Source organism: Protopterus annectens, chromosome 12.part0 (assembly GCF_019279795.1).
Source record: "Protopterus annectens isolate FY-2018-M chromosome 12.part0, PAN1.0, whole genome shotgun sequence".
Taxonomy (NCBI): Eukaryota; Metazoa; Chordata; order Ceratodontiformes; family Protopteridae; genus Protopterus; species Protopterus annectens.
Genome location: NC_056746.1, coordinates 920,736,169 through 920,759,264, shown reverse-complemented (window position 1 = coordinate 920,759,264; position 23,096 = coordinate 920,736,169). Strand labels below are relative to the sequence as shown.

The window sequence follows — 23,096 nt, the reverse complement described above, 5'->3', positions numbered from 1 at the left end:
TGGAGACTGACATGTTCCAGACACATGAGGGACCTGATGGGAAACTTTTTTCATGACATGGCACAGGCTATGCATGGCTCCTTCTGAGAGATCACTAGGGTGAACTTTTGTGATGTTCAACCCCATCGGGTGGTCCCTCAGGGACATAAGTACTCATGTGTGTGATCCACTTGTGTAATGATGCCACCATGATGTTTTCAATATTCCATTTTGCACAGCATAGGCACAGTTGTTCATACGTCCCATATTGCTGTCATGCTTTTTGGACATACATCATAATGAACCCTGCACATATCAGGTCATATGTGTCTTTATCTTACTGCTGCAGTATGACACGCATTAGCAGATGACACATGCATTGCCATTATTTTTTGCATGATCATAACATGCTGTCATTATTGCATATATTGCTCCATATAGGCAGAGTTGCTGCTGCTTCATTCTGTATGTGTGCATAGTCATAATGCATGTAGTGCAGCATAATATTGTTGTGGCAGATGCAATCAGGCCTTCTAGGTGACATATACAACTATTGCATTAAGCATGATGCAATAGGACACAATTACTCTGCTTGTGTTGTTCATGTATATAGTTATAAGGGATGACAGCAACTCACATACTATATTATTCCCACTCCTCTTACATACATGGCGATGTCAATCAAGTATGTTCATATGCAAATGTTATCCTTGCGTGTATATATGACATCCATTTGTGTGTTGATTATTGCTGTCATGTCTCCTCAAAAACATGACATGTCCTTGATTAAGTACCTTATGTAACATTATTCCTTCATGCTGTCCAACTGGGTGCAATAACCTTGAATGTGCTGTATACAGGCAATTATTGTGCAATGTAATACACAGTTTAATATCACTGTTGTTTTAGACTACTGTGACAAGTACATCTGCACATGTATCCTTGACATACTGCACTGACATTCAATGGTCCCTTATTTAATATATGGAGGTGATGCTATGTATAGCATCATTCATAACTCCCTCTTTTATCCATATCTTGATTATGGCACTTACTAGTCTTTTTGAACATAGCTTATATTAAGACATGAATACACAGGTTAGCATACATGTTTGTGTGCATGCATTTGTCACTATAATATACTGATTTACATGGGTGTACATGCATATGGCCCTAATATGGCAGATACACAACAGTCTTTCTAATACTTACCTAGGTACATCCAATTATATCATTTTCTTGTGCTATACTTATGTACACACAACTGTCCTTTGATCAGTCCAACACATGTACAGTGCTCTTTACATCAATAATGGTGATAGTGCCACCTGCTGTATTAGGTTTGCATGGCAGTATAAATGTGTGTGTGTGTGTGTGTGTGTGTGTGTGTGTGTGTGTGTGTGTGTGTGTGTGTGTGTGTGTGTGTGTGTGTGTGTGTGTGCGATATTAAAACCTATTTTTGTTTTGTACCTATGGCATTTTCTGGATAACTGTTGCACAATACTGTGTTGTTTGTGCCATTTGTACACAGACATGTTTCTAGCCATCTCCAATGCACTATGCACATGTGTCAGATGTTGGCCATCTACTTCAGTGTACCTTGCAAAGACTTGCAGTACATATTGTATTGTGGACTAATGCATGTAAAATGTATCTCCTTAGCAATGCTTGTCCTGCTTTATTCTGTGTCAGCTTTATCTAGTTAGCAGTTCACTACTGATGTGGGCCAATGTTGTCAATCTTTCTTCTCCCTTATAGCTTTGGCCGATATGATTCACATATACATGGCATAAGTATATGTGCATGTTTACTTTCCTGCAATGTATCATCATTGTAATGTAGGTGCACTTTTACAATATGACCTTGTGACACCTTGTTGGCTATCATACATATGCAAGGCATATACTCACAGGGTAGTGGCAATTGCGTAGATTCCATTAATTGTTATGATTTACTTGTGTGTTGTGCATTACCCAAATACAGACATGTTTCTAGCCATCCCCAATGCACTATGCACGTGTCAGATGTTGGCCATCTACTTCAGTGTACCTTGCAAAGGCTTGCAGTACATATTGTATTGTGCAACAGTTATCCAGAAAATGCCATAGGTACAAAACAAAAATAGGTTTTAATATCGCACACACACACACACACACACACACACACACACACACACACACACACATTTATGTTTCTTGTTTATGCACAGGCTTGTATTCCTTAGCTTTTTTATTCACACATGTATCACTATTGACTTTATATTACATGTTATTGGTGTGGGTATATGTAATGGGTCTTCTTCCATTTTAATTTCTCCAAGTGTTTTGGGTTTCTAATACCATGAAAGGAATGGACCCCATTCCTAGGCCAAAGTAAGATTAAAGTTCATGAAATTATTACTGTTTTCAATTTTGATGTTAGCCAGAAGTGCTCTTCACAACACTCACAAAGTGCCCAGTATTGACTCCGTCTGCAATTCAAATGGAGTTACATGTATCAGTAGCATATCTAAATATGGCTGTAAATTATTATTTATGAGACACATTGCTCCTACTACTATTGGAACTGTCTGGATATCCGTCTTTCACATTGCCCTCATTTCTGCTTGCAAATCTTGGTATTTTATGACTTTGTGTCTCTCTGTACATAGGACACTATAATCACTGGATGTAGCAATTTCAATGATCAGTGCTACTTTTGTCTTCTTTTCATGGGCTACTAAACCTGCTTTTCTCACATCTGTTTTTTGAATTGTTGGTAATGGATGATCCCATGTGATATAAACTTCATAATTTTCTATAATACTCAGTGGCTCATGGTTCCAATGCTTCTCAGCTACTTCAGTATTGTAATGTTTGCATAATCCCCAGTGCAACAGTCTTGCCATATTATTATGCCTTTAAGTATATAGGCTCTCTGCCATTAGTGTATCACACCCAGCAACAAGATGTGTGACTGTTTCCAATTCTGTTTTAGAAAACCTGGATTTGTCTGTTTCTCCAACATGTTCAATGGACTTTGCAAACCAACATGTATGTACTCCACTATCCTGGGCTGCCAATATGTACCTTTCATCTTGTGGTTTAAATTCACCTCTCCTTAACCATTCCTGCATCAGATCCTGATCAGCATTAGGGTGTTCCAGCAGTTTTCTGTACTTGCAACTATGTTTATGCCTTTTCTACATGTATTGCCTTCTGATATGATCCTTCACTGTATTTCTTTCTATTGTTGTTTGGCACAGTTGCTGTCTGATTTTTGTCTACATCTGGTTTGATTTCCATTCCCACTTGACATGGATATGCTTCTGATAAACTAAGCAGGGAAGTCATCTTAGACTTGTTCTCCTCATGTTTTAAAAGTTTCTCTATGTTTAGATCTTGTAAGGTGAGGTGAGCAGATATGTATGCAGTCCTACAATTGCAGAAATATACATGTAATCAGTTTTGAGGAGGACCATACTTCTTTAAGAATGGGGACTATATAATCTTGGTATACACTGATTTTTATAAATCATTTGATAAGCGTGAAGCATTTATTTCCTTGTCCAACTGATCCAGTACCTTTTGGGATCAATCATTCACTCCAAAACTATGTTAGAAAAGGAAGAGCAAATTGGTTTATGGCTTGGATTTGCTCCTAGATGTCAAGGCTATTTTAGTACTAATTTAGTCTTCAAAAAAATCCTTACTAAATTTTGTTTACATTTGTTTATGTTTTATTGTCGACCCTTCATCAGTTCCAAAATATTTATACATCCCTTCCTGCTCAAGTTTCTTTATATCATATTCCTGTCCCAGGCTGAAATTTTCTTGGTGCTGCAGCTTTCCTGCTTTAAAGGGTGCTTTTGCACAATTAGCAAGACCAAATGACATTCTTATATAATCTGAGAAAGTTTTGACCACTTGCAGTTGTGCTTTCAGTTCCTCATCTGATGAGCTATACAGTTTTAAATCATCCACTAAAAGAACATGAGAAGTCTTTACACTTTGTTGTTTTCTGGGAGCCAAATTGTAACCATGACCTGCTCTATTAAGTAAACAGCTTAATGGGTTAAGGGCGAGACAAAAGAGCAGCAGTAACAAAGAATCACCCTGGAATATCCCCCTTTGAATTGTTCTCCCTGGGAAAATTATTTGTCCTTTATCATGGCTTAGCTGCAGAGTCATTTGCCAATGTTTTATGATCACTGTAATGTAATCAATCAGTGTAGGGTGTATCTTATATATCTGTAAGCTCTCCTTTGTCCATGAAAGTGTGATGCTGTCTATTTTTTTGTAGTCTATCCATGCCATACTTAGATTCTTCCTCTTTTTACAATTCTTCATTATGACTTTATATAACAAAAAAGGATCCTTTGTTCTATATGACTTTCTTTTATTGCTCTTTACTTCTATTGTCATGACTCTGTTTTCTTCTAAATGACTATAAACTCTATCGGCATCAACTCTAGTATATAGTTTATACATCATCAGGAAGGCAAGTTATTGGTCTATACTTTGTAGGATATCTTGTAGGTTCACTCTTAAGGAGGAGAATCATTTTTTTCCTGTTGTTAACCAAGTTGGTGTTTGCTCAAGGTGCATATATAAATATCTGTGAATCAGGGCTAAATCTTCAGATAAAGATGTGAATACTTTTAGCCAGAAGTTAGGTACTGCATCTGGGCCTGGGGTTTTCCATTTAGGAGCGGTTCTTAATTTTGTTTCAATTTCTCTGGCCTTTACTTCATTCCATTTTATGTCCTGTATATTTAAGCTTCTCACTGCTAATTTTATTTCTTCTATCCATTCAGTATATTTATGTTTCACAGGGTCTTCACAGATAATTCTCCAAAATGTGCCTAATTCTTCTTTTTTGGCGGTGTTTCTATTCATTTTACCTTGTTGTCTAGTTCTCTAGAAAACATTTTTTTGGCTTGCCAATGATTTTTTTTTATATTTTGTACTTTTCTTTATATTTATATGCATATTTTCTAAGTTTTTCTGCCTGTACTGATATCTTTAGCTTATTATTTGCAAAGGTGTATGATAGATTCTAATCTTTCAATACTGTGAGTTACTTTTATTACATCTATCTTTTTTAGTATTTTTGTTGATCAGTTCCTTCTTCTGTACTGTTCTAACAGTGACACTTCTAGTCTTAATTGCTTTATAGTTTTCTCTGTTCGACACTTCCATGATGGCATTTGATTTCTTCCCTTCTGTTCCTGTGCTTTTGTGGTAAGACTTTGCATCTATTAATAATTTAGCTGCACAGTAATATATACAATTTATTTCTGTTATATCACATGAATTTCTGTGAATATTCTTAATTACTGTGTTTATTTCTTTTATCAAACATCTAACATTTGTGTTTTATTGACTTTCTGTTCACAGGTTCATAGGTTCATAGGTAGGTACTAGGCTATCAGCCCTAGGGCCTATATAAGCCCATCCGAAAAGGTACCCTGGCTTTTGCCACCCAAGAAAATTATTTTCCTGTGCCACTGTCGAGCAGAGCCACAGAAGTGATCCCCGGGGTGAATTTCCTATTTCCCATCCAATCATCAAGATTTTTCTTGAAGAGTGCTAATGAGGAGCTTTGTTTGATATAGGTAGGTAGTTTATTCCAGAGTATGGGAAGTCTCTGGGACAGGAATCTATCCCTCCGGCATGTTCTATTTATTGTGGTGACAAGGTTTAGGTCCCTAGAGCATGTAGCTCGAAGGGATTGGGATTTCTTTAAGTGGAGCATATCCAACAGCTCTGGGTTTGACATAGCTTTGTATGTTAGGCAGAGATCACCTCTGAGTAGGCGATATGCGACAGAGTAAAGCTGGAGTTTTTTGAGACAGTCTGCGTAGGGCATCTGTTTGAGGCTGGTAATCCTCTTTGTGAGGTATTTCTGTGGCCTTTCCAGTTGTAGATGTCTTGAGAGGTACATACCAAAAGGGCATTGTACTCTATAATGGGTCTAATGAGTGATGAGTAGAAGGGAACAATGACCTCTTTTTTTCTGGATGAGAAACCTTTTGTGATGAGCTGTACCATGTAGAAGGTTTTTCTGACTACTGTGGCGATGTGATTATCAAAGTAGAGACTACTGTCCACCTATGTCCCAAGGTCTCTTATCACACTTTCAGTGTTAAGTATACTACTGCCTATGTTGTAGTTCATGGGCACAGAGTTTTTACCAAAGGGGATGACAATGCACTTTTTGGCATTGAGCTTGAGACCATGTCTTTGACACCAGGCATCTGTCTCAGTGAGGCCCTTTTGTATGATGTCCCCATCGTTAGGAGTTTAGATTATGGCTCCTAGTTTGGAGTCATCTGCGAACTTCATTAGCCAAAGACTTTCTGTGTTAGCCTGTACTTCAGAGAAGTAGATACCAAACAGGGGAGCACCCAGGACTGAACCCTGTGGTACTCCACTTGTCACTGGTCTGAAGTCGGATTAGGAGTCTGCTACTTTCACAGTGTGGGTTCTGTCAGTGAGCCAATTGGCAACCCATATTCTGACATAGGGATTTATACCTAGTTTAGTGAGTTTATCTATAATTCCAGAGTGGGGGATGGTGTTGAAAGCTTTGGCAAGATCTAGATAGGCTGTGTGAACCACCTTACCCTCGTCTACGGCTTTGGTGACTGCTTCAAAGAAGTCTATCAGGTTTAGGAGACATGATCTGCCTTTTACAAACCTGAACTGGGTGGGTTCCAGAGTTTGGAGATTACCAATGTCTTTGTTTATAAGTTCCATAATGATACTTTCCATGGCCTTGCAGACCAGGCTCGTCAGGCTAATGGCGCAGTAGTTCCTGGGGTCTGTGGTGACTCCCCCCTTGTGGAGTGGGATAACCATTGCTGTGTGCCATTCAGCAGACACAGAGCCTGAGGTGAGGCTAAGATTGAACATGGTACTTAGGTGGTGTGTCAATTCATTCTGTAGTTCATGTAGAATACAGCCTGGGATGTTGTCTGGTCCCATGGATGCTGTGTTCTTGGCTTTGGAGAGTGTGGTTTTTACCTGTGCAGCTGTGATTACAGGAACTTTGCATTCTTCCGGTATAGAGATGGGCCCTTTAGGGGGTGAGAGGGGGGTAAAGTTAGCACTGAACCTATCTGCCAGGATGTTGGCAATATCAGTTGGGTCTGTATATATAGTGCCATTGTGATTCTTGACATAGCTATAGAATGCTTTGTGGTTGTCTTTAGAATCAGTGGTGATTTTGTTTTCCTAACTAGCTTTGGAGGATTTGATCAGGGATTGCAGCTTCTTACTGAGGCTGACCAGGGAGCTCCTCCACTCATGGGATTTTACTCTCTTTTGCAACAGTTTCTTCCTTCTGTTGTACAGTTTGTTTATGGCAGGGGACCACCAGATTGGCTTCCTTTATTTGGAGGATAGTGTCTTGGTTCTGTTTGGGATAGCATGATCCATGCACTCGTGTAAGTGCTTATAAAGTGCAATTGTGTAAGATTCAATAGTCGTAACTGTATTGTCCATCTGCATGGGTGTCATGAAGTTCACCACTTCTGTCTTAAGAAGCATGAAGTTGGCTTTGGAGAAAATTTTTACCATGGTTTCCTTAATGGGGGTTGGGGGCTGGATGTCGATATCTAGGGTGATTAGCTTATGGTAGGATCAGACCAATGAGGCATTGACTTCAGGTGTGGAATACCGGTCACTCATGTTGGTAATGACTAGATCTAGGAAATTGTTGCCCCTGGTGGGGGTGTGGATAAGTTGATCCAGGGCACTGGAGTTTATGAATTCCAGAAAGCATTGAGTGAAGGAGTTGGTACATGAGTAGTTTTCCCAGTTAATGATGGGGTAGTTGAAATCGCCCATTATTAGGGTGTTTGGTTGAACCCTAATATTTTCCAGTACATCAAGAAAAGAGGAGTGGGAATCCTTAGGCATGGTGGGGGATCTGTAGCAAGGTACAATTTGGATTGCAGTTTTGCCCAGAGTTAGTTGCACTTGGATAACCTCGGATGCATTATGCTGAGCAACTAGCCTGGTGTTGTGGATATCCTTAATGAATATGGACACACCTCCGCCTTTGGTGTTCAGGTCCAGGTTACATGGCCGAAAAGTGTGGTATGAGTTATAGCCTGGTAGTCCAGGGGTAGTCTCTGGAGCCTTGAACCAGATCTCAGTCACTGCACAGATACTGATGTTCTCCATTTTAAGGAGTGCCTCGAGTAAGTGCATTTTGAGATTTAGATTTCTAGCATTGAGTAGCATCACCCTCAGTTTTTGCTTGCCTGTTCCTGTTATGGTGGTGAATTTGTCATTTGTACCTTGCCTAAAAAAGGCACTACAGGAGCGGCAAGAACCTTAGCCAGTATCTGGAATTCCAGGCAGACAGATACTGGATCCCTTTAGAATGTTATATATTTATTTCATTGATCTTAATATGTGTACCCATCTCTATTAAATCAAGCAAATCTTCCCTTAGATCATTTTCTTCTAAACTAAGCGCACATTCTTTGTTCTCCATTTCCTGCAGGTATTCGACAGAATGTTCCAGAACATCTTTTTGTAACAGATTTTCTTCAGATGCTTCCTGCTTCATCTTTTGCTCTTTGATATGAGAACTCAGTGGGCTACACTCTACAGCATTGACTGCATCAGAGTCGCCACTGTTTCCTACTCCTTCCCTTGTAGTGCATCTCCAACTAAACTTTTGTACTGGTTTCCTACTGAAGGTGCCAAAGTATCTGCATGTGACAAGTGATCATATGCTTCCCATTCCCGTTTCTCCTTAATTTGGGAATTCATTCTTCCATCATGCAATGATGTTACCAGGGTTGCATTTTCAACACTAAATCCTTTGCTTTGCAAGTAATTCATTACTTCTGTTTCTATTTCTTTAACTTCCCTATTACTAATCCTCTTTTCTACTTACCTCCTTTGTTTTATTATTTATTGTATTGTGAAATTTTCCTTATCTGGATGTTTTTGGCAGTATTTCTCTTCAAATATCATTTGTGCTGCTTTTTTTTTGTATTGATTAGTTTTGCTTTCTCCTTTGGATAAATATTTCACCATATTTAATCTTTTCTTTCCCATGTCAATATTTCTTCTTCAGATGCCTCCTGCTCCAGCTATTTCTCCTTACTTTGGGGACTCATTGTTCCATCATGCTGTGACATTACCAGAGTTGGATTTTCAACATTGAACCCTTCACTTTGCAGGTATTCCATAACTTCAGCTTCTAGTTGTTTAACTTCTACTTTACTAATCTTCTGTTATACATTACCCCTTTGTGATCTTATTTTTTATACTGTGATTTTTTTCAAATCTTGGTGCATTTGTATGGATTTCTCTTTGAATATCTTTAGAGCTGCTTTTTTGTATTGATTAGTTTGACTTTCTCCTTTGCATAAATATTGCACCATATCAGATTTCTATTTCTTTCTCTCACGTCCATGTTTCTTTTTTATACCTTTTGAAAATCTCTAAGCATTATTCTTTATATGTTCACTCAGTCACTTCTTTTTCCAAATGGCCCAAAGTTTCTTGGTCTATATAATGTTTTTCGTGGACCTGTTGCATTAATAAACACAAATTTGTCTTTGAATGTTTTGACAGTTTTCCTTGTGCAAGTTTTTTCTTTCATCTAATTTCATAGGTTTGTAGGTTCATAAGTGTGTACAAGGCTAATGGCCCTGGAGTCTTTACAAGCCTAGCCCATAGAAGTGCTCTGAGATTGTGCCACCCTACATTAGTTCCCAGTGCCTCTATCAAGTAGAGCTACTGCAGTGATCCCCGGGGTGAACTTTCTATTTCCCATCCACTCATCAAGATTTCTATTCAAGAGGGCCAGTGAGGTGCTCTGCTTGACATGTATGGGAAGTCTATTCCACAGCATGAGCAGTCTATGGGTTATAAACCTGTCCCTCCAGCATATTCTGTTGATTGTGGTAATGAGGTTGAGGTCTCTGAAGTGTGTGGTGCGGAGGGATTTGGATTTCTTTAGATATAGCATTTCTAACAGAGATGGATCAGCCATGGCTTTGTAAGTCAAGCAGAGATCACCTCTTAGTAGATGATATGAGACAGAGAATAGCTGGAGCTTTTTGAGTCTGTCCATTTAGGACAAGTGTTTAAGGCCTGGGATCCTCTTCATGAGGTACTTTTGTGGCCTTTCCAGCTGTTGCATGTGTAGTGAGGTACATGCCAAATGAGGCATTATACTTGATGATTGGTCTAATGAGGGAAGAGTAGAGAGAGATGATGACCTCTTTCTTCCTGGTTGCAAAACCCTTGGTAATGAGATGTGCTACATAGAAGGACTTTCTGACCACAGTGGCAATGTGGTGGTTGAAGGAGAGGTTGCTGTCAACCTGTGTCTCCAGATCTCTAAATACAAATTCAGTGTTCAGTGTGCTCCCATCGATGTGGTAATTAGTGGAAAATTAGTTTTTCCCAAAGCGAATGATGATGCATTTTTTGGCATTAAGCTTAAGGCCATGGTCTCGACACCATTCATTGGTCTGAGTGATGCCTTTCTGTAGGATGTCTACTTCACTTAGGGAGTTAATAATGGCTCCCAGCTTGCAGTCATCTGTGAACTTGGTCAGCCAGAGTCCCTCTGTGTTGGCCTGGACTTCTGAGAAGTAGATGCCAAACAAGAGAGGACCCATGACCGATCCCTGTGGGACTCCACTCGTGAATGGTCGACAATCTGACTTGGAGTCCACTACTTTCACACTGTGGGTTCTATCTGTGAGCCAATTTGCAACCCATCTAGTGATATAGGGATTGATGCCTAATTTGGTGAGTTTATCAATAATTCCTGAGTGGGCCCGATTGAGTTAGGCTGTATGAACTGCCTTGCTCTCATCCACAGCTCTGGTGACTGACTAAAAGAAGTCAACCAGATTGAGCAGGCATGATCTACCTTTCACTAAACCAAATTGCGTGGGATCTAGAGTTTGGAGATTCCCTATATCCTTGTTAATTAGATCCATGATAAGGTGCTCCATAGCCTTACATATCAGACTCATCACACTAATGGGGCGAGAATTCCCGGGGTCTGTAGTCACTCCCCTTTATGGAAAGGGATGACTGTAGCAGTGCGCCATTCGGTAGGGATAAAGCCTGAGGTGAGGCTCAGATTCAACAGGGCACACAAATGTGGTGCCAGTTCACTTTGTAGTTCATGTAGAACACATCCAGGGATATTGTCTGGTCCCATGGAAGCTATATTCTTGGCCTTGGACAATGCAGCTTTAACCTGTGCTGCAGTAATGTTAGTTGCCTGGCATTCCTCCGGTATTGTGATTGGCCCTTTAGGAGGGGAGAGAAGGTTAAAGTTGGCAGTGAATCTGTCGGCCAGTATGTTGGCATATCTGTTGGCTATTTCTCGCTTAATCTTAATCTTTCTGAATATTTTCTATCTGGAAATTCTGGACTTCTTGCATAATAACAACAATACATAATTCCTTTCTTATCTTCAGTAGTCCACTTTGTCATCTTTATGGCTCTTTTTTGGTCTGTCAGTTTTTGTGATTTTTATGGAGTGCTACTTCCTTCTACATTGGTGGGGGGGGGGGGGTTCTCCTCCCCCTGTGCCTGGGCTAACCCCATTGCAGGAATGTTTCCATGTTTTATGGATTCTACCTTGTCAGGTTTTCCAATCATGACACCAGTGCACCTACAAGGACTGGGTACTATTTGTTTTTTGGGACTAATACACCCACCTGTCTTTTTAACCTATATCTGTCCATGATACATGCTATATAAAAACAACAGTCTATACATCAGTGTCATGTTGGTGAGATTTTGTAAAACAGGGTCCACCTCATGAAGGTACTCACCAAGACTTAAGGATGAATTCATTTCTAGCAATACTACTCTCTTTTGCTTGCTGATTTTATCATCTTTCCAGTCCATTTGGAAATCCTCTTCCTGTTTGGCTTATGTAAGGAAGGCAATTGCATGTCACACACCTATATTGTGTAACTGAACACCCATCTGCATGTCACACACCTCTGTTGTGTAACTGAACACCCATCTGTGTTGTCTCTGGTATGGGATGTGTTCACTGACACATTGATTCCATTTTTGCTGTGATGGTGTTGTTTATACTTATTGGTCTATTACACAGCCACATTACTCTTTTGCTTCTGTACTGCCATTTGGCACTGTGTTTAGCTGTTTGCCTAAGTACATGCAGGGTTGGAGGCTCGTGTCTCTGCTCCTGCACTTCCATGCCTGGATTTGATTATCCTTGTTGTTGCTTGGCTTACACTTGCAATGTTGACTGCCTAGTGGATGATGGTTTGATGTCCATTGTGTACTGCAATGACAGCACTCCCCATTTTGTGTTGTCTGACACATGCCTACCATCAGTCATACTCCTTTAAATATGACTTTCATACAGTTTGCAACATCACAGCACTGCTTTATGCAGTGGCACATATGTATTTTTGAAATGCACCATGGCTGGTATGCATCCCTACCCTTTTTGTCATTTTTCTTTCACCCATCCATATGTATGTTGTCTGTGTAGCTTACCTGCCCTTTATGTGTATTATCAACCTTTGTTCATGTCATGTGATATTTGTTATATATTTATACCTGCAGTTTTCTCCACCTCCTCTTTCTGTATCTTTTCCATTTTTTTCTATTCTCCAAAAAAAAAAAAGAAAAAGAAAAAAATTGCCCATGCCCCTCTGCCTCTCCCTTTAACCTTCCTATTCCATTGTTCTTCTCGGGTGAAACAAGAGCTGGTTTTTTATCACCCTGGGAGTGTACATTACTTGTGTTTCCCACACATGTCCCGCACCCATTCTTAGTCACCATTAGCCACGGAGATGTGGCTATGATTACCCTTCACCTTACTTAATTAATTAATCTTTTATTAGAAATTTTGAAGATTATATCAGATTTTGCAAATAATGATGGATGTTTTTGTATATGCCTGTCTATGAATTACGATATTATCCATAATATTATGGAATCACATTTTGTGATTATTGTTGATGCACATTTGTCTTCAGCTAGGAATTTCCATGTATTACTGACACTTTCTGTTGAGCTTGCATACCTTCCATAGATGTGCATTGGTCATGCACATATATTACTTTACAAACGTGTTTGCCTTAAAAACGATTTTGTGATTTTGCCATATCTGATTGTGGCTGTGCTGACATCATATGTTATTTGTTGTGTCTGCATTGCACCGTATTTTTCATACACCAGGGAACATTTGCATATTACTTGACTTGCTGCAGTTATTGCATGGAACTCATCGCATTCCAAAAAGGTGAAGGGCAATTATGGCCATTTTGCCAGAGCTAGCAGTAGCTAAAAATGGGTGTGGAGTACATGTGGGGAACACAAGTAATCCACACACACAAGAAAATAGGGAGATAGAAAAGCAGATGTGCAGTATTAATGAAAAAGAGGGACACGAAAAATCTATGTTGGAATAGGAAATTCTGAGGGATAACCAGAGGGGCACGAGCAATTTTTTGGGGGTCAAGAATAGGCCTCTTTTTTGTTTTTTGGAGAATAGATGGAAAGCAAAAGACAGAGAAAGAGAAGAAAAAGGGAAAACAGCAAGGATACACATATAACAAATATCACAAGACACAGCAGACAAAGGTTGGAAATAAACAATAAGCAAAGGTAAGGTACACCAATGGCACACTCTACAACATGGGCAATGGAAAGTTGATAAACAGGGTGGGAATACATGCCAGCCACAGTGAGATACAGAAGTACATATGTACTTACGCACTATTACATTATGACATGTTGCAAACTGTGTGGCAGTCATACCTGGATGTGTATGACTGATGGCAGCTGTGTGGTGCAGGGTAATAAATAGGGATCACAGTACCCATTGGATATTGAATCCAGTGCTCAAGTAATATGTTGGCAATTCAAGTGTAAGCCAAGCAACAGCACAGACTAGCAAATGCTGCTATGTAATGCTGGAGAATACCGTAAGAGGACAGAATAGAACCTTTGATCATACATGTGAAAGGCAAACAACCAAACACAGTACCAAACAGCAGTATTGTAATAAAGCAACAAAATGGATGCTACTTACAAGTAGGTCTACACAACCCAAACAGATGTGTAATGGAATACATCTGTCACAAACATATGCCATGTCAGAGGTACCACACAGGTGTATACATATATGTATGACCTTTATTGCCATAACAGGAAACTTCTGGAAAGCAATGTCAATACCCATACACATTCCAATGACATGTAATAATATAGATTCTGAAATGTATGATTAAATCTATATAGCAACTATCAGGTTGTGCACATGATGTATGATAAATTCCACTAGGTAATATGTAACACACAAGTATAACAAGAAGGATGCAATGCTTGCAATAACAAGCAACTTGTGTGCATATGCCCTGCATCTGTATAATGCCATAGGGTGGGCACAAACTGACCTTCTAGTAAAACAGCTATATGAAAATGGATGAGAATTCCAAGGAAGGTGAACGTATATCATGCATATGTGCAAGATATATGCCATACCTATAAAGGAGGAATGTAGGTGGACAACAAGGGCCTGCATCAAGGAGGACATGCCAGCAAATCTAAGTAGGCAAATGATAAAGCAGAAGAACATTATATAAGAGGATACATTGCAAATGCATGCGTGCATCACATAGAGTGGTGCTGAAGTCAACCCAAGCTACATTGAAGCGAATGGCCATGTATGTAACATGGGCAACCTGTATTGCCAATAGCAAGAAAAATGGCTACATATAAGTTACACAGACACACACACACACACACACACACACACACACACACACACACACACACACACACACACACACACACACACACACACACACACACACTCATCTAACAGCAAGAAGCATAGATAAACAAGCTAAGAATCAGTATCATATACATATATACTGTCATGCCAATGTACATGTGGAATAATCACCTGCAGTAATCTCTCTTCTCTACTCTCTCTCTCTATATATATATATATATATATATATATATATATATATGTATATATATGGTTCTACCTCACTTCAACGACACGCCGGAACATCGACACGGAAATCGCGATCCCCAGAAGATCGAAAGCGCAGAAGACCGACGCGACGGGACCTAGAAGATCGACAAGCAGAAGACCGACCCGACGGATGAAAGCACCGACGCCGAGGATGCCGAAATGGGAAAAGGCTGTGTAAGTATGCGGTAGTGACGGACGTTAGGGTCCGAGTAAGGTAAGTGTGGATAGGGGTGGGTTAAGTGAGTTAGGGTTAGGGAGCGGGTCAGGTAAGTGTGCGGTAGTGATTGTGTTTGGGTTAGGGCGCGGATAAGTGAGTTAGGGTTAGGGAGCGGGTCAGGTAAGTGTGCGGTAGTGATTGTGTTTGGGTTAGGGGCGGGATAAGTGAGTTAGGGTTAGGGAGTGGGTCAGGTAAGTGTGCGGTAGTGACGGACCTTAGGGTTAGGGTTTGGGTTAGGGTTGTAGGTAGTTGTGTATGTGAGGTTTAGTGTGGGTTTGTAGGGATTTTGGTGTGCTTGTGTTGTGTATGTGGTTTTGGACGGGAATGGGTTTTGTTTGTTGATTGTGGTGTGTGAAGTGTATGAGGTTTCGTGTTTGTGTACCGTCGGTTATTTCGTTGTCGGGCATGTGGAATTTCGTGTTTTTGTACTGTCGGTTATGTGGTTTCGGTGATTGCGTTGTCGGTGTTTTGGTGTTTCGTTTATGTGAGGTAGAACCATATATATATATATATATATATATATATATATATATATATATATATATATATATATATATATATATATATATATATATCTCACTGATGATAAGTATGACTGAGCAGAAGACAGTCCTGTGAGCAACATTTATTTATTTATTATTATTATTATTATTATTATGTATTTTACATCTGTTTACTGGTCTGACTGGACACATGCCTTTTTTCAGCAAAGGCCCAGGGAGATAGAAAAAAAAATACAATAAATACAGAAAAAATAGCAGTAGTACAATACTCAGGTAACAATAAAATCATGATGAAGTATTGCTTGATTGGTCTTAGGAATAAGATAGAGAAGAAAGTATAGATAACGTAGATGGTAGGAATAGTCAATGAAAGCAGAGAGAGAGTAAAGGGACATTTGGTTAAGGTGAAATAATAACAGGCCTGGGATATTTATGACAGAATTACATGACATTACAGCACAGTAACATGACTACTCACAGTCCCAAGGTAGAATGGTGCAAAATATGCATAGAGAAATGTACATAAATTAGTGCACATATACACCATTTGCCAAAAAATATGAATGCATGTGAATAAGAAATACATGCAGAAATGTAATATAAGCCAAAGAAGGCATACTTTAATGTTACTATATAAATCAACACTACCAAGGTGTATACATGAACAGTATAGTGGTGGTCTATGCACTATGTAAAGTAGGACTGTCCATATATAGCAGAAACACTTATATGATACAACATGGCACCATCATTGCCAACACATGCCATACACAAAGCCAGTATGTCAGTGTGACAGTTTGACAAGTGTCACACAAAGCATAGGGGCAAGGGCATGTCCTGCTGTTGAAAAGATATGACACTGCAACCCTCAAATCATGACACTGTGCTATTTGTGGAGTATGGGCAAAATGTTGTTTGCGAGTTGCTGTCAATCCCACGCATGTATAAAGTGGAACTTCTGCATCAGTAGCAGCATGTTAACTGCAAAATGCATAACTGTGACATACAGGGCTACAGTGCATTAGCCATAACAACAATATGCTGCAGTGCAAGAATAGGATTACACACACACACACACACATAATGGGTACCACACATGCCCAAATAGAGCAATGTATGCTTCAAGTGCAGAAACTCATGGACACCAGCATGATGACTGCATGTGTAATATGGTAATGTGCATCATGCAACCCATTGCAACATAAAAATAAATGTCATATGACATCTGCAGTGTACATTTGGTCATGTATCACGTGAGCAAGTCACATGTGTACAGTCTAATTGCTTATATGGAAAACAACATGTTGGCAGTAAACAAGTGGATCACACAGACAATACTTACAGTCCTGAGGGCCCACCCTGTTGGGGATGAACATCACAAATGATCTCACAGGCTATTTCCCTGAATGAGTCCTGCATAGCCCATGCCATATTCTGAAGGAAATTTCTTATCATGTCCTTCATCTGTGTCCAAAAGACCTCAGTCATTATCTCCCAGATATGGTCCTTAAAATTATCTTGTGGTGGTGCTGGGTGGCCTGTCCTCCAGGGTGTAGTAGGGATGATGGCATACGCAGGCCCAGGTTCTTCCCTGTAATCATCATTGTCTCTGTCATCTTCATTTGAGGACTTGGGCAGTAGTCTGGCATGTGCTCATCTCTGGCATCTGATGGATGAGCATCCAGGGGGTGCCATGCTCTGCCAAGGTGAATATCAAGACAAGAAAGAAAGAAAGTACATAATATGCATACCTGCAACTATATGAATGCAGGACATACCCACTGTGACACAATACACAGGCAGAAAGCATTCAGTATGACACATTAAAATAAGGTGTGCCCATTCTCACATTCTCATATCATATGACCTAAAAGAATTATGTAGAAGGACTATAATAAAAATAATTGCTGATAGTAAGCAGATATATATGCACATGACACATTCCCTATGTCCTATTATCCGTACTTATGGATGATTTCAATAGAGGCCCATGTAAGGGCCACTATATCCCTCACAGAATGTGAGAAGATTAGTCCAGGCCATGCCACAGCATGCATAACACAGCTTATCTGTTGAAATCCTGCCATTACCTGAACATTTGTTTATCAGCCATCATTATACATGACAAGCATACCATGACACAGTGTCATGCAACACTAATATGTGTCTACACTACAAAACAGTTGTACACTGCTAACCCACTGAGAAACTAGCAACATAACACAAATAATGTGACCTGCAGTGAGTAAAAATTGATGTGTGCCTTACTACATTGGCTAGCAGACTTTCTAAAAAATGTTTACTATTTCCATGTTTGCTATGTTATATATGTGTCTTGCAACTTTATGTCAGTATGTGAATATGTGAATCACAAAAAAACTGTAACCCGGGTGTCTGTGCAAGTAAGGAGTCATGTGAACAGCCATCAATTAACCTGTTTGTACAATAAGGCTATAGTGACATGGCAATCCAGTGGGAGATATAAAAAGCTATATGCGAATGAGCTGAGTGAGGCATCACGGTCATTGGCTGGCAGAACATCATATGTTTGGAATGCAACACAACACCCTAAAAATAATGGACTATCATAAACATGGTGACAGCCTGTGGCATGTAAAACCATAGGTTATGTCCTACAAACAGTATTGGTTGTCTGTCTACTAATGTATCAATGCTCTACATACATTTATTAGCAATCATGATAGAACGATCCTGCAAAATGCAAACAGCATAATGCTGATTGGTGATTATGTATAAGGCAGTTATAAATTATGAACAGGAATGGCTACATGCACAACCATCCCTGAACAAGGATGCAAGTGTTCTGCAATGAAAACATCAAAACTGTTGCAGGCAGAAGTGATACCCATATTGAACTGAAGTGCATGCTAGACATAGTCCACCAACAACAGTGTGAACACTGAGATGACAGACACCCATTTAATATGGGAATAAGCAGGACATGCACAACAGATCAGTCACTGATCACCAAATCCAGACATACAATTTTGCCAACACCTGCTATGTAAACAGCAGAGAAAGCCATATTAACATAGTCAAAAGCACTGTGACAGTTACACATAACTGACTGTCATATAGGTTGTGATGTACAATTCACATTACCTTCAACAAACATGGCCAGTTCCTAACTCATATGTAAACATATTGGTAAGAAATTCATACTAGTATTCACAGAGATTGTGTGACTATTGTAGTTACCTTCAGATATATGATGGCTATTCTTGCATTGGCCCTTCTCTCTGTGCTGTTCCCCCAACCTTTGGATCCACTTAATGTACAAAGCATGATTCCTAGTGCATTCTTCATCACCTGCAAAAAAAAAATGTATGAATGACACCATGTAGGTACAAAATCACAGTGAAATATGTTAAGCAGCTAATGTTCTTTTAACGTTACAGCATCTGCATACACATTTATTGTTATTTAACACACAATACTTTATACATTGGAAGACTAAGGAACATGGATTGGAGGACCAGAGATTCAAACCTGCAACTCTCAGCTATGTTCACATTATAACTTAAATTAACACCTTCCTGCCTACTTATCCATCTTGACTGAGATTACATTGATAAAATGCAGTTAAACAAATCAGAGGTATGATTTTTGAAGGCATGGGGAAGTAACATGGATCACATTACAAGATGATTAAAATACAGTTCACTGTTTTGTGCATTTGTAAACAAGCACTCGTAAGCATGACTGCATGCCAGCAAAGTGGTCACAATATAAATACAACTGTAACACTTTATACCTCAGACAGTGGAACAGTGTCATATAACACATAGCTTATCTTAACAGACAACTAGAAATTCCTGTTCATCACATACACATGAATGTAATTTAGGTACGAGAGCAGAAAGAATATACATATATTTCATCATTACATTATAAATTATGCATCCCAAATATCCCTGATATCAAGGGATGTTCCTGATCTACAGTCAAAATGTATATATGTCCATCTGTCACTCCCTCTAAATAACAGTATGAGAAGGGTGGTGAATTGGAGTTAATAACAGAGTTATACAGCACATTTAATTTGCCAGTGTTATCATATTCCACATTCATTCTACAGAACTATTCCTCTATGTTTATTTTATTTTATTTATTTTACATTTGTTGACCGGGCTGGTCTGGCTGGATACATGTCCATTTTCAGCAGAGGCCCGAGGAGAAAAGCTCCACTAAATACTAAGTACATTACAAATAATCATTACTGTTTAGAAATATAAAAATTAGAAATCATAACAACACACAGAATGCAAGATACTTTCAAAGAGAAGCACGTTTACAATAAGCAGTTCATTACATATTAGCAATTATACATAAGATGTACATAGTTAGATTAGTACAGTGAAAGGAGAAGAAATCAGACAGGTAGTGAAGAGAAGAGTGAAGGAGAGATATAGTATAAGAAAAAGTTGTTCAAAGCTTTACAGATAAAACTGTACAAATAGAGCTGCTGTTGGCAGAAAATTACAGATAATGGTGATATTCGTAGAAATCCAACCAATATATATTATAGTATATGCACACAGAAACACAAAACACACACCTACATTCATGGAGGCTCTCAATAAAAATCTGCCCAAGCAGCAGGGACCTCTAAAGCAGAAACACAAGCAACCTCCACCCCCCAACACAACCCAAATGACACATAGCCCACAAACTCAGTGTGCCACTCAACTACAGCCCATAAGGCATAACAACATACCCAACACTCTAGTCACAGGTGATGCTACAGTCAGGTACACTCATGTTCCACTCACTAGGCTTAACAAGGAGAAAGTTACTGTCAGCTGCCTGTCAGGTGCCAGGATCGGCCACATAATGCATGCACTCAGGTCACTCCACAACAAGTACAAATATGACTCTGTCATTGTCCATATTGGTGTGAATGACCTGAGACGTACGTCCCTGGACTACATGAAAAGAGATATGGAGGAGCTGTCCGATCTTGTAACCCAGGCAGGTATGACCATAGCCTTGACTAGCATCCTGCCATCACCCAGAATTATACCACAGTACAAGGACAAAATGATTGACTTCAACACTTGGCTAAGCTTCTGGTGTCATTCTAAGGGGATCCAGTATCTGTCTGCTTGGGATGACATGATTGACAGACCATGATGCTTTGCCAGAGATGGCCTGCACCTGCCGCCCTTGGGATTTGGATACTGGCTAAGGCTCTTGCCACCCCTATAGTGCCTTTTTTAGACAAGGTTCAAATGACAAATTCACCACCATAACAGGTACAAGCAAGCAAAATCTGAAGGTGATGCTTCTCAATGCTAGAAGTCTAAACCTCAAAATGCACTCACTTGAGGCACTCCTTAAAATGGAGAACATCAGCATCTGTGTGGTGACAGAGACCTGGTTCAAGGCTCCAGAGAGCACCCCTGCATTACCAGGCTATAATTCATACCACACCTTTTAGCCACCTAACCTGCACTGAAACACTAAAGGTGGAGTTGTGCCCATATTCATTAAGGATATCCACACCTCCGGGCTAGTTGCTCAGCATAATGCATCTGAGATTATCCAAGTGCAACTAACTCTGTGCAAGACCACAATCCAAATTGTAGCTTGCTCCAGATCCCTCACCATGCCCCAGGATTCCCACTCCTTATTTCTTGATACACTGGAAAATATTAGGGTACAACCTAACACCCTAATAATGGGTGATTTAAACTACCCCACCATTAACTGGGAAAACTACTCATGTACCAACTCTTTTGCTCAATGTTTTCTGGAATTCATAAATTCCAGCGCCTTGGATCAACTTATCTACATCCCCATCAGGGGCAGCAATATCCTAGACCTGGTCATTACTAACATGGGCAACCAGTGTTCCACACCAGAGGTCAAATCCTCATTGGTCAGATCCGACCACAAGCTAATCACTCTAGATATCCACATTCCATCCCCACCACCCATTAGGGAAACCACCGTAAAATATTTCTCCAAAGCCAACTTCACACTTCTTAAGACAAAGGTGGCAAACTTCACAACATTCATGCAGACAGACAATAGAGGTACGACTGCTGAATCCTACACAAATGCACTTTATAAGCACTTACACAAATGCATGGATCGTGCAATCCCTAACAGAACCCAGATGCTATCGTCCAAAAAAGGAAGACAATCTGATGGTCCCCTGCCATAAACAAACTCTAAAACAGAATAAAGAAACTTTTGCAAAAAAGAGTAAAATCCCATGATTGGAGGAACTCCCTGGTCAGCCTCAGTAAGAAGCTGAGATCCCTCATAAAATCCTCCAAACCTAGTTATGAAAACAAAATCGCCACTCATTCTAAAGACAACCACAAAGCATTCTATAGCTATATCAAGAATCTCAATGGCAACACTCAGATCTGTTCTGTTACAACACAATGACACTAAATATGCAGAACCACTGATATTGCCAACATCCTGGCAGATAGGTAAAGTGCTAACTTTACCCCATTTCACCCCCTAAAGGGCCTATCTCTATACCAGAAGAATGCAAAGTTCCTGTAATTATGGCAGCACAGGTAAACACTACACTCTCTAAAGCCAAGAACACAGCATCCATTGGACCTGATGTTCTACATGAACTACAGAATGAACTGGCACCCGACCTAAGTACCATTGTCAATCATAGCCTCACCTCAGGCTTTGTGCCCACTGAATGGTGCACAGCAATGATTATCCCACTCCACAAAGGGGGACCCACCACGGCCCCAGGAACTACCGCCCCATTAGCCTGATGAGACTGGTCTGCAAGGCTATGGAACGTATCATCATGGAACTTATAAACAATGACATTGGTAATCTTCAAACTCTGGACCCCACCCAGTTCAGGTTTGTAAAAGGCAGATCGTGTCTCCTAAACCTGATAGACTTCTTTGAAGCAGTCACCAAAGCCGTAGACGAGGGTAAGGTGGTTCACACAGCCTATCTAGATCTCGCCAAGGCTTTCAACACCATCCCCCACTCTGGAATTATAGATAAACTCAATAAACAAGGTGTAAATCCCTATGTCACAAGATGGGTTGCCAACTGGCTCACTGACAGAAACCACACTGTGAAAATAGCAGACTCCAAATCCGACTTCAGGCCAGTGACAAGTGGAGTACCACAGGGTTCAGTCCTGGGTCCTCTCCTGCTTGGTATCTACTTCTCTGAAGTACAGGCTAACACAGAAGGTCTTTGGCTAACGAAGTTCACAGATGACTGCAAACTAGAGGCCTTAATAGAAACTCCAAACAATGTGGACATCCTACAAAAGGGCCTCACTGAGACAGATGTCTGGTGTCAAAGCCATGGCCTCAAGCTCAATGACAAAAAGTGCATTGTTGTCCCTTTTGGTAAAAACTCTGTAC

At 39.9% G+C, this 23,096-nt stretch overlaps 1 long non-coding RNA gene across 1 annotated transcript in view; it reads right to left on the bottom strand.

Moving 5' to 3' along the window:
• Positions 1 to 18,935: 18,935 nt before the first annotated feature.
• LOC122817361 overlaps positions 18,936 to 23,096 on the bottom strand; it is a 69,804-nt gene continuing 65,643 nt past the window's right edge. The window contains exon 3 of the long non-coding RNA XR_006367219.1: positions 18,936 to 19,038. This is a non-coding gene — a long non-coding RNA (uncharacterized LOC122817361). The remainder of the gene's footprint in view (positions 19,039 to 23,096) is intronic.